The sequence below is a fragment of the Taudactylus pleione genome, unplaced genomic scaffold, assembly GCF_031769625.1.
Source record: "Taudactylus pleione unplaced genomic scaffold, aTauple2 ptg001041l, whole genome shotgun sequence".
In the NCBI taxonomy this organism is placed as follows: domain Eukaryota; kingdom Metazoa; phylum Chordata; class Amphibia; order Anura; family Myobatrachidae; genus Taudactylus; species Taudactylus pleione.
In genome coordinates this window covers 455,393-471,631 of record NW_028285442.1, presented here as the reverse complement: position 1 = coordinate 471,631, position 16,239 = coordinate 455,393, and the positions used below count along the sequence as shown (strand labels likewise).

The 16,239-nt window shown below is 43.9% G+C and overlaps 1 protein-coding gene across 4 annotated transcripts in view; it reads right to left on the bottom strand.

The window, feature by feature from the left end:
* The window catches only part of SNAP23 (synaptosome associated protein 23), a 50,821-nt gene extending 35,352 nt beyond the window's left edge, over positions 1–15,469 (bottom strand). For 3 of the 4 annotated variants that reach the window (XM_088461391.1, XM_088461389.1, XM_088461392.1), the window contains exon 1: positions 15,348–15,469. The gene's annotated coding sequence lies outside the window, so the exon portion shown is untranslated. Of the gene's footprint in view, positions 1–15,121; positions 15,269–15,347 lie in introns of those variants that run through there. The other variant, XM_088461390.1, reaches the window with a different exon arrangement.
* Positions 15,470–16,239: the final 770 nt, after the last annotated feature.

The window sequence follows — 16,239 nt, the reverse complement described above, 5'->3', positions numbered from 1 at the left end:
GCTGGTTGGAATGATGTCATCTTCATGTATAGCCTGCATAAGGGAGGTTGTTAAGGCCCACACACACAATATTGTTAACGATTTGGCCGATTCCGATGCATCAGAATGACAAATCGTTCAAGTCGTGCAGTGTGTATTCACTACATCATGCAGTGCATGCTCCCGCACAGTCGCATCATCTGATCTTTTGTACATGCAGTCCAATCAGATGGATGCGGCTGTCAACCCCATGCAGCGTGGGCAGGCATATCGGGCACCGTACCGGCCAGTGTGTACGCCAGATATGACGGCAGGGGGTGGGGTCGTGTGTCGCATCGCTGGGTACACACGTCGTTTAGGGTGTACCCAGCTTTAGGCCTCGGTCTCTCCAAATCCAGGTCTGGCTGCAACTGTATGCATGATCTTAACCATGAAACACAGAAAAAGGAGTAGGAAAAATAAGTTTATGACATCTCGAGCTACTAACATGTATGTGTGTGAATAACGTAGAGCAGCTTCATATCAGAAGTTGAACAATAAACAGGAAGTGGCCGAGGAGGAAAAGAGGTCACACTCCAGAACTGGGCGGACATGCAGCTTTATATATAGACAGGACATACTGTATTGTATTACACACATCTGCATTGAATATCCTCACGTCACAGGTACAAGAAGCTAAATAAACAAGGGTATGTGAAAACCCTGAACATTATAAACCCGGCAAGAAACAAACATCACATGAACAGGAGGCATGATCACAGATCAAATACGGTCTGACAAAACAAATAAATAGATAAGCAGTAATCTTCCACTGAATTATGTTACGTTACATCTTTGTGCCTTTGGCCAAGTCCTTTGTTCTCAAAGCAATTCTGTCACCATAGAGTCACTAGCAGATATGATAATAATTTCCTTACTTCCATGACCAGTGTGTTCCCTTGTGTTTGCAAATATCCATGGGAGGTATTTGGATACTATAACATAATGAAGCAGCATCTGTTGAGTTTGACCAACTGACACCAAGAAGCTTATGCACTTCTGTTAGGTGAATCTTAACATTGGCACCTGTGTGAATGAATACACCCATAAAGACTATGGCGTCTAAAGAGTTAGGAGCAAATAAAAGGAGCAATTTGCTCCTGGATAAACCATGTTGCAAAGCAAGGGGTGCAAATGCAATTATTGTTATTGCATGCAGGTCCAATACTGGGCGATTTTTGTTTTTACACTGAAATTTAGAATTAAGCAAGGACATACCCCCTTCCCAACTATTAATAAGTCTGCATCAGCCCTTACATAGGACAGAAAGGAGGTTCTCTGCAGAAAGTGCAAACACACAGTCACATAATTGCTAAACAGGAAATAAGCAATGAACAAAATAAATAAAGCAACCATAAAACAAACGCACACATTATGGCCCTCATTTCAGAAGCAGATCTATAGAAACGTTAAAAGAGAACAGGAGTTACTTCTTAAAATATTATTAAACATATTCTTAGGCAACTTGCATGATTTAGATATATACAGTGACATCTAAAGAGGCGAGTGGGGATTCCAGGTGCTACCTGTTTGGCCAACTACCTGTAACATTTTGTTGGTGTAGACATAACTTTTAAAGGACCCGGTGCAAAGTAGTATAAAGAGCTCCAAGTGGCCTCTTTTAGACTAGAAGGCATGAGAAAAGCTCCCTCTAATAGTATAAGGAAAGAAAACAATAACCCAACAGCTAAAGACACATTAGGCAGTTTCACTACCAGTCACAACAATTCATTGAGATCTTAGATATGCTGAAAAGCTGAAGTTAGTGGAAATGAAACTGGAGCTCAAACTCTACACAATCATAATTTGTAAACAAAACTATTTACACACATTTGGCACGTTGAAAATGTTTACATTAAATCTGCATGAACATGGAAGGATCAGAGCTTGCATAATCATTACAGAGTAAATGAATGAATAGCTACAGTAGGTCTGTTGGGACTATTGCGTAGAGAAGAAATATACCTGGTGTGATATAACAGCATAAGATAGTTTTTCTAAAAGGACAGATGCACATTATGGCCCGGATGTTACCCCTTGCACCAAAGAGGTGAGCAATTTGATGGTGCTGGGCATATATACATTGCTATTGTAGGGACTTGGGTTTGGGGTCCCTTGACAACAGCCCGCAAGCTTAAATGTTTTGATTAATATACAAATAAAATCCCCATGGCTTTCATATGCCAAATACAGATTTGCAGTACTAGTAATAGCGCCGACAAACGTCTGTTATGTATACCTATATGGAATTAACACTGCCACCCAGCTGGTACCATGTACAATATGGAGATCACCAGGCTTGGGAATATCTCTTTTCCACATTATGGTTTGTCAAGCTGGGTTATAATGTGGTCTAATAATATATCAGAAGGTATATCTGACCATGCAAGCATCGGGGCATTCTGCATTATTTGTGTAAATGTAAAGAAAAATTATATTTGCATATATATATTAAGCATTTGTAGAAAAAAAAATAAAAGAAGAATTAAAAGGATAAATATCCCCATTAAAGTCCATGTGTAAAGGTGCCCACACACTAGGCTATATTTTTACACGATCAGCCCAATTCCGACGTATCGGGACGACAGGTCGTGTAATATATGTGCTAATCGCGAGTGTCCACTCACAATTACGATGCGCGTCCCCGCCAGTCGTCCATCGCATCTTTAGATCTTGCCTGCTGCAGGCAAGATTTGCCAATCTTGGACCCGACGTGGTGCGGATCGTACGGGTGTTTGTACTCACCATCCAATGCACGATCTATCGTCCATTCCGTCACTTGACTGACTTCCCCTGTACACGCCCAGTCTCCATTCTGTGCAGCATCGTGACTTCAAGGAGACGGACGCGATCGTGGAAGCTGGAATTTGAGGAGTATATTTGTACAGAGCACCAATGTATATGCAGACCCTGTCCACCAATGAATATGTGACCCACTGGCCACCGATGTGACCCAGCCACCCAGCACCTATATGTGTTTAATGCATCGCCCACCCACTCAAGACAACTGACTCAAGTAAATTACTGGATTATTTATAAACTTTATTTTAAAATGCAAACAGGATTTCCAAAATGTAAAACACTATAGCAACATAACCATACAACCTTTAAAAAAACGATTACAAATTAGGACAACATTGTATACGTCCATATTTTTACTTTTTTTTCCCCCAAACAGAAATGTCTATGAATCAGGAGCGCGCGTTCATCACAGGCTTCCTGGGACGTTGGGAGGCAAAGGAGTGCCTATGGAGGATTAATAGTCGCGACTACTCCAATAGGGCAAAGAAACTTATCGCGTTGGAGGAATTGGTTGAATACAGCCGGCAATTCTACCATGATGCAACAATGAAGTCCGAGCACCTCAAAATCCAAAACCTTCGCACTGTCTATATAAAAGAACTGAAAAAGGTTGAGGATTCCAAGCTGATGATGTCTATCGCCCCACCCTATGGTACTATCCTTTGATATAATTTTTAAAGGAGCAGGAACCACAACGACAGTCCATTGTACTGATGGCTGAGCGAGAGAGAAGAGGAGGCAGATGATGGTCAGAGTGGTTCGTCCCAGGCTGGTTTGGTAAGTAGAGTGCATACACACCACATTTTTTACTATTTTTAAATTTATCAGCCATTCCTCCTGCCATGGCACTGCTCCCGAGCCATTAAAATAGGCCAGATACACCTCTCACCCGTTTGGCCCGTGCAGTGCCTGTTGATTGCATTGTTGGTGCTGCCAACGATGAAATCTGGCCAATCACCTCTGGAAGGTCTGGGTCGTCTCGCATAGCTGTGCCTGATGCCATTTGTAGGGTGGTTTTGTGGCGTAAAAAGTGGGAAACAGTCGGGAAGCCATGCCGACCGCCGGCTTCCCGACTGCTGAATCCCAGCAAGGGTTAAATGACACAGACGTCGAAATCTCGACGCCTGTCATTTTACCTACGCCGGGAAACCGGCATCCCGAATGAAGGGATGCCGGGCGCGGACAGCCCTGGGGGGAGGGGACCTAGGGTTAGGCACCCCCCCCTCGGGAGGTTTTAGGGTCAGCCCAGGGGAAGAGGAGGTTAGGGTTAGGCACCCCCGGGGGGAGGTTAGGGGGTAGAAAAGGTTAGTTAAACTTACCTTCCGACGTTCAGGATTTCCACCTGTGTCGGGCTGCCGCTGCCGGGATTTGAACCGCCGGCCATGCGGCTGGCGGTAAATCATACTGATTCCGTAAAAAGTTATGGAGAACACAGCATGCCATCACAACCCAGTCTATCTTCTCCACATGCAGGTTTATGCTGGTGTGTAAAATGCGGAACCGGTTACTGAGTATCCCAAAGGTATTTTCCACAATCCCAAAAGGTATTTTCCACAATCCCACGTGCCCGAGAAAGCCGATAGTTGTATATTTGCTTTTCAGATGTCAAGCCCCTTTGCGCATATGGCTTCATCAAAATTTTATGTAATGCGAACGCTTCGTCAGCCACGAAAACGAAGTTTAGGCCGTGCTTCTTTTCCTCCACTGACGGCAAGGTGAGAGTTTGAGATGAGCCTCTCATAGAATGCCGTCTGCTTGAACAACCCACCATCCGAAGCACGGCCATTCTTGCCAACATCTACAAAAACAAACTGATAGTTGGCATTCACCACCGCCATGAGAACGATACTGTAGTACCCCTTGTAGTTGAAATACTGTGATCCGCTGTTGGCAGGTGGGTTGATACGGATGTGTTTGTCATCAATTGCTCCGCCGCAGTTAGGGAAATTCCAACGCCTTTCGAAGTCTTCAGCTATGGTTTTCCACTCAACTGTATTAGGAAACTATAGACAAATGAAAACAATAACAAATGTTAAAACATTAACAGGTTTTTTTCTTTCAATACAGACTCCAGCACAAGAACTAGATTTGGGGTCTACGCCCGTTTGAAGCTGCATTGCAGACAGTGAGGGGGATGTGTGTTTATCCCAATGCACACCACCAACCACAACACCCCCAGCACCTACCCAGCAAAAAAGAAAACGTCCAGCGAAAAAAAGACACAAAACAAAGATCACGTGGACACATTTCTGCAACAAGCAAAAGAGCTGTTAAGAAGGCCCCCAGATCATCTTGATAATTTTACCACTCATATTAACAGCACCATGCGGAAGATGAGTGATGAAACGCAAAATCAATTCCAGCGTATCGTGTATGAGTTGCTCATCAGGGCGTTGTGTAACAACCTATACCCAGCAACCTATATTGCTGACTCTGTACCCTTCCCACCTACCCCAGCTGTCTGAGATGCCTCCATCCCAGGCACAGCCTACTCCTCCATCCGCTAACCCTCCCACCACAAGACAGGCTATATATAGCAACGGAATTTGCTGCGCTATATAAGAAACTGTTAATAAATAAAATAAATATATAGTGCCCTTTTATAGGCGGATGATTACAATACAGGGTTTTACCAAATGTGAACTTTTTGTTGTTGTTACCTGCATAATCCACAAATGTTAACACTCCCAATACCTGCCCTATGGTATACAGTGGTGATTATGTCGATTTGACACAGTCAACCACATGGCGCAAAGACAGACTGTTGGAAGCCGGGGCCACAATCTGTCCTAGCGCCATGTGGGTATTGGCCTATTCAGTCCGGCATCTGACCCACCGTATATCATAGAACAGGCTAAGTATTGGGACTGTTAAATTTTGGCGATAATGCCGTTTTTACATTATAAATGCTTTACATTTTAAATTCATATAGCGACTTTCTTCGAAACCACAATTGCTATGTTATGTATTCCATGTTTGGAATGGCAATGTTTCTACTGCTGTCATAAAGACAGTTTTATCGCTTGCAGCCATAATGGCTGAAAGTTTGACCCAGTTTTAAACTGTTTATACAGTCCTTCTCTACACTTGCAAAAAACAAGAAACAAAAGTGTAGTGTTGTTTTTCCTTACCTTGCAAAACTGGTACTGCAGCACTTGCACTGTATAACCTTGCAGGTCTCCAGAATGATGTCGCCCAAAGCCTGAGGGGATATGAGGGTCCCAAACTTCGGATCTTCCAGTGACCGTCCTGTAGCCAGGTACCTCAGGGTAGCCACCAGCCTCTCCTCAGTAGGGATTGCCCTCCGCAGCCTTGTGTCCTGCTTCTGGATAAACGGTGTCACCAGATACAGCAACTCCTGGAATGTGGCGTCATCCATGCAAAGGTAGTTGCGATAGTCATCCGGATTGTTCTCCCAAATCTCCATCAGCAGGGACATGAGAAAGGGACTCTCCCTCTGCAGCAGCCACTCCTTAGTCCAGCATGCTCTCCTCCTACGCTGGACCCTCTCCTTCATCGCCTTCAACCCAGCATAAGCAACCATCACTCTATACCGATAGGGATCCATCAGCACAGAATACAGGATAGAACAGATAGAATGCAGCAAAGAAAACACTTTGTTGAGCAAAATAAAGTATAGCACAATAGCAATGTACAGCGTTCAGCAGGTATACACCAAGCCTGTATTATATACCCTGGACTTAGGCACACACATTATTTACATTTTTGAGCAATCTGACCATTCATCGTGGTGTGCACACGATTTATCGTGTACGATCTCACGTTTTCGTCATCGGACACGATGCACGATAGATCGTGAGAGATTTTGCACAAAAATTGGGTCCACGACTGCCGGGTAGAGTTCAATGGAAATCGGACACTATCGGATCGTCACCAGATCTCCCTAGTGTGTGGGCACCTTTACTCTATAAACAGTTATCAAAGCTGCAGATTTATGCTGGTTTGGCCAATGCTACATTATTCCCTCTACAGTGAGCAATTTATCAAGTTAGAGCTGGAAGAGTTAAACTTTGTTTGACAAGTAAAGCTTCAGGGAAGAGCTTGCACAGGTTTAAGCCATTATTTAAAGAAAAATAATGCACTCAGCGCGCAAACCTCTATATGCATAGGATGTATGTACAGATGTATGATGGTCATTAAAAGGTGTCTATCTCCTATACTTTAGTGATATTTATGAACGAATATAACAGACTGCCAGAACAAAGGTATTAAAATCACTTACTATTGCAAATTCTAAAACAGAAGGTTCACTATAAAGTGTACAGAAGAAATTAATGTCACATAATTTACATCTATGATAGACATTTCTGTCTTTTTTTTCATGAATTGTGCAACTAGTAACACTACATGACACTGCTACTGCCCCCTTGTGATTTTAGATTAGTATGTAGTCCGTGTTCAGTACCGTGGGTACAGATGCTGTCTATTAAGTCAATACGGTCTCAGAGGTGGTAAGCGGCATCCCGCTGTTGCTTCTGCAGAGTCCTGATTGATATTCTGTAGATAGCTTCTGTTGCCTGGGGATACTTCTGGTCAGGTCGGAGGAGAGCCACTTGGACTTGGGATAGGCTGGTGCCTGGACACGAGCACCATCTACTTAAAGAAGGTGCCTTGTGTCTATGGCACTGCAACCGTGCTATCCTCTGTCTGGGGAGGGGAACGCCGGAGTTGACCGCTCGTGATCTTATACAGCTCCCACTCCACGAGACTCATCTGCCTCCCGTCGCTCTAGGTGGCTGAATCCCTCCTCCTCCTGATCGTGGTCTGTGTCTCCTGTTGTGCGGTATCCGGCTTCTCGGCTCCGGCGTCTTGGTTCTCTGTTACTTCCTCACCACGTGATTGTGACTGGTCACATGATCGGGTCCGGCTTCAGTTCTTTTAAAAAGGTTTAAGTTGAGGGACATAACAGATCCTGTAGTGTTTAAGGTAACATGCCTTGTAAGTTCAATAATGTGCAATGTGGGAAGAACACGTTAGAGACCTATACTTTATTGCACATTATTGAACTTACAAGGCATATTACCTTAAACACTACAAGATCTGCCAAGTCCCTCAACTTAACCTTTTCAAAAGAACTGAAGCCGGACCCGATCACATGGCCAGTCGCGATCACGTGGTGAGGAAGTTCTCCGGTCATCAGTCAAGACTAGATTCATCGGTTGGGACTGCCAGATGGTGAAATCTGATTAGTCACTGCTAAGAACTGCTCTGAAGTCCAATGGCGACGTGCTCAAAATCAGTTTTCAAGTAACCCCAACAGGTCATGTTTTGTGAATTTCTTTAATCATGCACAGTTGAGTGAATCTATTTTATTAAGTCAGTATTTATCCCATCAGCTTCCACAGTTAGAATCCTAGAAGCATGAACTGTTGGGGTTACTTGAGAATCACTGCTCTTCATCATTCCAGTTGACGTCTGGCATCCCAAATCGGTGGTCCCATTCTGTGACCTAACGTTACACAGCTGAGCTATTGCTCAGACATTTCCACATCACAATATCCGTACTTACAGTTGACTTGGGAAAATCTATCAGGGCTGAAATTTGATTTGTTGGAATGGTGGCCTCCTATGACAGTTTCATAAGTTACTGAGCTCTTCAGAACAACCAATTCTACTGCTAATGTTGATTATAGAGATTGCATGGCTGCATAATAGATTTGATGCACCTATTAGCAATGGGTGTGCCTGAAATGGTCAATCACACTAATTAGAAAGGAGTGTCATCACACTTTAGAACCATATAGTAGTAACAGAATGTCACTTTAAACTTTTGAGTATTATAATGAATACATTTCATTTAATGGCACATAAACAAATGCTGGTCAAATCACATGTGCTAAACCATTCATACAAAACAAATTTGGTTGGCCTCTAAATTCTACATAAGTTTTCTCCAGTGCTCTAATAAAGATATTTCAGTATACCTTAGCATTATTTTACCTGTATAAAATAATTTAGGCTTGAGCCTTGTGATTATGTAGGGATGACTTAAAACTCTAATTTACTCTGGTGATGAATATCATGTCACCCCTACATTTAGATCAATATATTTAATGTTATCAAATATTTAAATTACAACTAATAATTTACTATGGGGAAGTGTATAGGTCTACTTACACTAGCTGTGATATTTTTATTATATTTGCACCTTCTTAAAATGTCCTTACAAAATTCAATTTTTGGCGCTGAAAATTTGGCTCTCAGTTGCCATCTGGTTCAGAACAATGTAACTACATCAGGTTTTCCAGCAAAAATGACAAGAGGAAAGAAGGGTGGGGGGCAGAAAAGAAAGGATGACGTCTGTAATAACTTCCAGTTAACAGTTAGCAAACAAATTAGAAGGAGATAATATATAAAAGCAGAACTAAGGCTGGGTAAACATTAGACCAGTGGTCGCCAACCCGTCGCTCACGAGCCACCGGTAGCTCGTGGCAGTAAGGACGGTGTCTCAAGTCCTGTGTTCTCCCCAGGCTGTTTTCTGCGGGCACATCGCCCGGCAGAAACAGCCTACCGCCCGGCACTGTCCCGGTCACCCTCGCCTCCGACCACTGCTGTGGAACGCTGGCCTCTGAAGCAACCAGAGGCTAAAGAAGCTGGGAACCAGTGATGCACTGTGCAGGTGACGTCATGACGTCACCCACGACGTGAGGAGCCTGCCCTGCGAGTCTGCTGAATCTAGTTAGATTCAGTCAGAGCGAGGCAGCGGAAGTGGGAGCGCCGGGCATGTTCAGGTAAGTTCTGGGCTGGGACCAGTCTGGGGGCACTGCATAAAGGGCCAGTCTGGGGGCACTATTTAAGCATGGGGGCACTACTCCAGCCTGGGGGCACTGCATAAGGGCAAAGCAAAACTACAGGCGGCAATGCATAAAGCAGAAAATTACAGGGGGCACTGTATAAAGGGCACAAATACAGGGGACACTGCATATGGGGATAACTACAGGGGGCACTGCATAATGGGCACTTTTGACTGAGAGCCAGTGGGCTAGCAGCCTGCGACCTGTCGGGCTGGAATGGTAAGAGATAGTCCCCGTTTCCTGGTGTGCGCATAATTGCGAAGGCCCCCACCCGGCGGAAAAAAATTTCTGGGGAGAACACTGTAAAACCCTTGTTGTCACAGGCCCGGGGGCCCGCTCCTACCCCCCCACAGCTGCACAATAGAAGTGACAGAGCACTTTGAAAGGGGGTGTGGGGCCTGTTAATCCACTGTTCTGCCTGCACAATGCATCCAGCAGCCCCTTGCTCCCCGTTGCCAGCTCTCCACATTTTATTTTTGAATACTGAAAACTGGCTAATAACCACATTTTTCATAGAAAAACAACAATGCATTTATTAATATAGTTATATTTATCACTGTTAATACATGCATTGTTGTTCTATGAAAAATGTGGTTATTAGCCAGTTTTTAGTATTCAAAAAAAATGTGGCTCTTCCAGACGTCTAATTTTTTTTGAAGTAGCTCCCACCCCAGTTAAGGATTGAGACCTCTGCATTAGACGATATATTATCCTGATTGAGGCGGATCAGAACGATATGTTGGGCACATTGTCTAATGTGTACCCCTGATTGCGTGCTTCTGGAGGTTGCCAGCGACTTCTTGCAATTGGCTGTACCTACACAGCCAATCAGAAGATATCGCATACAGGGCTGTGTAGTTTAACGAAGAACGGAAGTGATCATTCCGTCGTTCACTAAATCTTCCTAGTGTGTACCAACATCTTGCATGGTCAGGGGTGTAGGGCAAGATTGCCGATCATCTCATGTGTACCTTAAGACACTTTGTTTTATATTAATAGAAGCTGCAAAACAAATTGTATGTGGGCACAGTTGCCAGGGGAATTTGAACAAATTGGGGACGATTCAATTGTTTGCAGCTCCCATCTAAACTGCACGGGGGCTATTCAATGTTTGCGCGATCAGCCACGAGGCTGCACTTATTGCAAATGTCTGCTTGCACCCTCCTGAGATGAGAGCAGAAATTTGCATAAAAAGTAGGGCTTTGGGGGCTTGTTGCGAGTCCTGGGCGAGCTTTAAATGCAGTATGCACAGTACTTAGCACAGGAGAAGCTGTTTAACATGGCTAATCCCAAGCATTCTCACACAGTGTTTAGAGGGTAGCTACAAACAATTGAATCGTCCCCTTTCTGTTTTAAGTAGCAAGTTTTGCACCTTTGTAACTCGAGGTCACACAGGATGTCCTCCTTTAACTCCGTTCTCTCATTGGAAAATCTCTCTGGGAAAATTTATATGGCTGCCACTGCAGAAAAGTGTCTCTCAGCTGGACCCATCTGGTTTCAGCTCTGGAGCTCCTCAGGAGGGGAGTGTAACCTCATCTCCTAGATGTAGCTGTGTTCAGTATATTATGTAGACATCCACCATTATTATTATAACCAGTTATTTATACAGCGCACACATATTCCACAGTGCTTTTACAGAGAGAATATTTGGCCATTCACACCTGTCCCTGCCCTAGTGGAGCTTACAATCTATATTCCCCATCACATGTACAATCACGCATACACACTAGGGTTAATTTTTGTTGGGAGCCAATTAACCTACCAGTATATTTTGAGGTGTGGGAGGAAACCGGAGTACCCGAAGGAAACCCACGCAAGCACAGGGAGAATATACAAACTCCACCATGTCAACACCGATGATATGTCAACACTGATCAGAATGTTAAATGACGACATTAGCACAGGGCTTGACAAATTTTTCTAAAATCTAGGACCCAGGATGAAATTGTAGGAGCCAGACCACCGACCCCCCCCCCCCCCCCCCCCCCAAGAAAATTTACAGGAGTGAGGAGCACAGCTCTGTGTGTTACACAACTATTATACACACTATACTAGTCCACAAAATGGTCACAGTTGAATGGATACAGTAAAATGGAGGCCCCTTAAATGCTCTGCACAGCTCCCCTGCTCCACCCTCCAGTAATAACGGACCACATTTCACATAAAATAACAGTGCCAGAAAGTACAACAAAAGCCCCCTCCCCTCGTGGTCACACCACTATCCCTCTGAAGCCGCTGCGCAAACCCTGGCCACGCACAGACCCTACTACCGGAGAGCTCTATGCAGCCAGAGATAGGAGACAGTAGACAGCTGGGACGTACAGGAGGATCAGCGTAGACTGGGACAGACAGCAGGGATCAGAGCAGGCCAGGATGGAGGAGTCGTCATCAGCGCAGGCCGGGACGGACACAGGCACAGCAGGCACCACTCGGCACATGCACTCCTGTGCATGATATGAACACCACAATACTATAGGCACGAATCTCCACCAGAGCAGATGAGTATCTGCTTCCTCACTGCAAAATCTGGTAGCCAGGCAGCAAAATCCCTGGCCCCCGGAATTTGTCGAGCCCTGCATTAGGGACAGACTTATCGCCCATATGAACATGTCAAATTACACCATTCCCCACGCGTTGACATTTATGAGGTCGACATGATAACTGCATAACGTCATGGCCAGTAACAAGACAGCAAAGGGGAGGGGGGATAAAACAAATCATCTCTGCTCACTCTACCAAGGCAACAAGCCACACATGATTATTCACTATGATACACAGAAAACTAAATCATTATTAGCTTAAAAAAAAGCAAAATATATATTCCAAAAAGAATCTAAAGTTATGTTTATGTGGGATTGAAGCTTTACAGGACAAAGTTTCTTAAAATGTGTATTTATTAAGCAAGTAGAACTAAATGCTTTACCTAGAGACTACATCTGCCATTCAGGGCAGTAAAGGAAACCAAAAGGTCAGCGTTTAAGTCATGTGAAATGTAACACCAGATTTTTATTTTAGTTTTTTCAACTAACATCTGAGAAAATGTAAAGTATGTAACTACAGTACGTCTTTACCAGACAGACATAGGCCTGCTGTAAAAGAAAGGTAAAGTAAATCTTCATATTACAAATTCTGAAGAAAAGGTTTCCAAGCAACATTTAAGTAATTATCCCTCAAGCCCTACAGACTAGGGGGCATATATGCTAAAAATTACAGAAATGGTTAGAATTTTTTTTTTGTTTTTCATTCGATGGGGGGGAGGGGAGCTTGGGGGGGAAGCAATTCATTTATTCTTTGCACACCTGAGAAATTCAATTGTTGCTACGAACAGGTACAGTACGAGTGCCGCGGGCGCTCAGATTTCTGCTCGCACCCTCCTGAGGTGGCAAGCAGAAATCCACAAAAAGTCGGGCATCTGGTCACACTAACCAGGACTTTGCACTGATTAAGCTACTTTACAGTTAAACCCAGTGCATTTGGGCATGACGTGCAGTTATGTGGTCCATCGGATGAGGTCTTTCACATTTTTGAAAGGCTCAAGAATCTGACACTGCACATGGCACACAGTGTCAGTTACCGGAGGCTGTGGGAGAGGGATTGTAAAACAAAGGGCTTGATTCAATAGAACGCAAATTAAATAGCGCCAGGAGGAAGCTCCCGGAGCTATTCAATTCAACGCGCTGTTAGGTCAGAGAATGCCCATTCTCCCGCCTTTAACAGGGTGTTTAGTCGCGAGAACGGGCATTCTCTTACTAAACTGCCCGGCACGATGCTGTTTCTGCGGTGCTAAGGGCAGAAAACAGCATGGCACCTGTACTTTTGTGTCAGATTTCTGATCGCACTCCTGGAGGGGTATGAGAAAAAATCCTTAGCGCGCTGAATTGAATAGCTGCGGGAGCTCCCTCCCGGCGCTATTTAATTCGCATTCAATTTAATCGAGCCCAAAGTGGATAACACCATAGGAAGATGACTTTAACCATTGAGGCTAAATTCAGATAAAGCTATGCATTTTGGAGTTTGATACACAGGTGTCAGACTGTACTCCCATTGAGAATTTGAGGGACTGCAGTCTGGAGCGCTATTTAGCTTTTTGCAGGAGATTCTGTGAAATCTCCTGCATTAGGCTATTTGTACATAGCGGGGATATATAGCATTATTGGTACATAGCGGGGATATGTAGCATTACGTAGTAATTTTAGTGTCTACATAAGTTTATAAGAATTTTTGTTCATAAATAGGCCCCTAAGTTATATTCATTACGAAAGCTTGAATAGTTTGTGGAGGGATATATATACAGATCCTTATGGAGTGATGCTTACATATACCCTTAGAATGCAGCATGGTTTCTGATGCCCCATTGACATGAATGCACAAGTTAACCATCCACTGACTAGTACATTAGTTTTCATAATCAGGAAACCTACACTCCATAATGTATTTGTTCGGAGTAAATGTCACTGTCTTTCCCCCACACAATAGGACACAGACACTGTGCTGCCTGAGCCAATATTCAGCTGATCAGCTGCGGAATATGTGTGCACTATATAAATAAATATTAAGAATGAGTGACATCATGGAGCCCAGAACTAAAAAGGTGATGTCACCAATTCCTAGCAAATTCGAATTTTCATTCCTGTGACTGGATCAATGAAAAACAGAGCTGTTACACAACAACTGGTATCCTATGTATTCCGCATTTCATACTGAGAAGGCAGAGGGCTCACCATATAATACATGCAAAACATTTTAAACTTTTTCTTCTTTTACTGTCAGCAGAGCCAGAGTTAAGGGTTTTAGAAGAAAATCCCTCCCTCAAAACAAAAAACAACATTTTATATGAAAATTATATTTAGCCAGGCGCTCGCTACAGGTCTCCAGTATAGACCGACAGGTAATACTGAGGACAATTTTCATAACAGCATTAATTTCCATACAATGTATGTTTTACAGGTTTCCTAAACACAGCCCAGGCAATGCCCCTTGCTTTGAAAAACAGATGGTCATGCCTCCTACAGATATTTATAAAGCACAAAAAAAAAAAACACTTTAGAGCAGTTGTGAAGTAAAAAAAAATAAAAAAAAAAAATAACAGACATACTGACAATCTCTAGGCTTATTAAGGGATCGGAACTGCAGAAATACCCTAAACAAAATAGGTTTACAGCTTCTTCCTCTAACACTATACAATGACATCATCCCCTGTACATGCTATAATGACATCATCCCCTGTACATGCTATAATGACATCATCCCCTGTACATGCTATGCAGCTCCCCAGACTGTGGCTTACACCCTGTACAGGGGATAGCATAATAACAGAGAAAGCTCGGTGCTAAGGGTGTATTGTGCTAGGAATGTTGACAGATGAAGACCCCAGCCCTCCATAGTCCACAAACAGCCTCCTAAATCCTGTCCTAGTAGTATTTGAGATAGGACAGGAAAAGAAAAGCACATTATGTGTTAGGTATAGAACAGGGGAGACAACATACCCAGCGGTTACCACACATCACATAAGGAAGTCGGGAATTCATGGGAAGTTGTGAGGAAGGTAACCTGTGGCTGCATGCTGCGATTTGTAGTTCTTCAGCAGCCAGTCTGAACCTAGCAACAAGTGGCCAAGATAGCAGTGAGTGGTAGTAAGCAGAGTCCCCACCACGTTATGCGGAGCTCCCAGCCAGACAGCACGGTGTGACCAGAGACAACCACACAACTTACCCAGGAACAGCAGCCCTCGCCCTCGCCCAGCCTGGTCACTGCCACAATCCCACCGCCTCCACAGCAGCAGCAGCAGCAGCTGACTCCAGAAAGTAATATGGGCACCGGAAACTGTGTGAAGCAATTTCTGCCAGAATTCTCCTAGCCACTGCCACGCCCACCGTCCCCACTTCCAACCAATCGCCGCTCAACCCAGCAGACACCAATAGCGGACTCCGTGCAGTGCGAGTGACAGGTTGAGTCTCAGATAGCGCCTCTGGTGGTCAGCCAGGGGAGGGGATAGTCGGGGGCTGAGGGAGAGAGGGCTCAGAAAAAGCCAACTTCTAATTTTCCAATAGCTGTAGATCACAGGTTGTCAAACTCGGTCCTCAGGACCCCACACAGTGCATGCTTTCCAGGTCAAAATTGAAATAATTATAACCACCTGTGGATCACGAGGTTGAACTTGGCTTCTTATTCGGCCAGCTTCTTATTCATTTCTTATTCACTTCTTATTCATTTCTTATTCACTTCTTATTCACTTCTTATTCACTTCTTATTCAAGCTCCAGCTTCTTATTCAGAAAGAGTTACATTAAAACATTTGTATAAAGTTAAATCACTAAACTAACACTATTTAAACAAAGAATTGTGTCCCTCACACAGTTTACAATTATTATTTTCCTGGCGTAACAAGCATTTTGGCATGAATAGGGCAGTAAAGCGGGCACAGGCTCCATAATTTGTCTTTTGAATAAGAAGCTGTAGTTGTGCAGGGGTTAACTAGCTTCGGTCATCAAATGTTACACTTGAAACCCACAGAGGGTGGTCTGGTACATATAACCCACTTGCCATTTCACTTGACCAACAAGGATTTTGGCATGAATAGGGCAGTAAAGTGGGCACAGGCACCA